Raw genomic sequence first — 1896 nt, 5'->3', positions numbered from 1 at the left:
TTACGGCTACTCTTTTTCTGAGTAATTTGAAGATCGGACCACAAGTATCAGCCAATTGATTGATGAACCGGCTGATGTACTGTAGCCTTCCTAAGAAACCCCGAACTTCCTTTTCCGTCCTCGGTGCTGGTATTTCCATAACGGCTTTGGCTTTTGAAGGATCAATTTCTATGCCCTTCTGACTGACCATATGCCCCAGAAATACTCCGGATGTAGCTCCAAACAGACATTTTGCCGGATTGAGTTTTAAATTGTACTTTCAAAGTCTAAGGAAGAACTTCTCAAGCGCTGTTGTATGTTCTTCGGCTGTTTTTGACTTAACAACCATATCGTCCACGTACACTTCTACTTCTTCGTGAATCATGTCATGGAAGATGGTCGTCGCCATTCTTTGATAGGTTGCCCCGGCATTTTTGAGCCCAAAAGGCATGACCCTGTAGCAGTAGGTTCCCCACTCCGTGATGAATGCCGTTTTCTCTTTGTCTGGCACATGCATCATTATCTGGTTGTACCCGACAGCAAGATCGGTCAAGAAGACCATCTCGTGTCCCGCCATTCGGTCTACCAACAAGTCAATATGCGGCAGGGGGAAGTCGTCCTTCGGACATGCTTTATTCAAATCCCGATAGTCCACACACATTCTGACTTTGCCATCTTTCTTCGGCACTGGCACAATATTTGCTAACCATGTCGGGTAGGCAATGGGTTCTATGAACTTATTCTCTAGTTGCTTGGCTACCTCCTCCTTGATTTTCAAGGACCATTCTGTTTTAAGCCTTCTTAGCTTCTGTTTCACTGGCTTAGCCTCAGGGTATACTGGAATCTTATGCACCACTATTGCTGGGTCAATTCCCGTGATGTCACTTGCCTTCCACATGAAGCAATCGGCAAACTTCTTTAAGCATTCACTGACCTGTTCCCTGTTCACACAGTCAGATGCAATGTATGTATGTTCATTTTCTTCTTTGCCAATTATTATTTTTTCTTTATCATTTTTCATTTCATTTATTTCTTTTTCATTATTTTTGCTTAGAAATGCTTGGAAAGATAGACATGCGGGGTAGCCAATAATTTGCAAGCCTTTATTGATAATGACGGAGTCGTCTTCAAAAATTACATCAAATTCGAAATCTGGATTTTCAAAATCCGACACAGATGACTCAGGAATGGAACTGGACTCTGACTCGGTTTCATACTCGGGGTCAGACTCAGACTCAATACAAGACTTGATTACAGATTTTGACTCTAGGTTTGACTCGGGAGGGGGTTTATCAGTAGCGCGCTCCTCCTCGGCGTACCAGTTGGTGAGAGGCCCTTCTTTTGGCTTGATCAGGCTCAGCAGGTCTTGGTCCCCATCATTTCCTATAATGACTGCAACCTCGTCAAAGAGACTAGGCTGCATGAAGTCTTCCACTTCCAGTTCAGTCACTATTTCAGGCTCGTTACCCCAGACATCAGAGAATATTTCTAACCCAGGTAGCATCTTCTTAGCAGCCGGGCAGTAAAACGGTTCTTGGAAGCTACGATAAGGAATCGTCTCTCCCGATTTGCAAAAGTGACTATTCAAAGTCAAAAAAATGTGATGGCATCTGGATGCTTTTCTTCTTTCCTCTTCTGGTCTTCTCAGCACGGTCTTCGTCAGTAGGCTGATAACCCAGCCCAAAAGTCCCTTCATTCACCGGACACTCCCATTCTTGTAGCGTGGGGTATTTCTTCCCGGACCTTGCCATATTCATTCCCGGCAGGTAGGACATCTTTAGCATCAAAGGAACTATGCAGTTTATTTGCACCGTCCCAAAATCAAAGAGAATTCGGGAGTTCGCAGCCTTTCCTTCTATGAAATGCACAGTGTAATATCAAATCGAGGGGAAATTGGCATTCGGGTTGATCAAAGAG

Source organism: Jatropha curcas, chromosome 7 (assembly GCF_041381405.1).
Source record: "Jatropha curcas cultivar XTBG-Jc1 chromosome 7, XTBG_Jcur_1.0, whole genome shotgun sequence".
In the NCBI taxonomy this organism is placed as follows: domain Eukaryota; kingdom Viridiplantae; phylum Streptophyta; class Magnoliopsida; order Malpighiales; family Euphorbiaceae; genus Jatropha; species Jatropha curcas.
Note: the sequence above shows the minus strand (reverse complement) of the source record.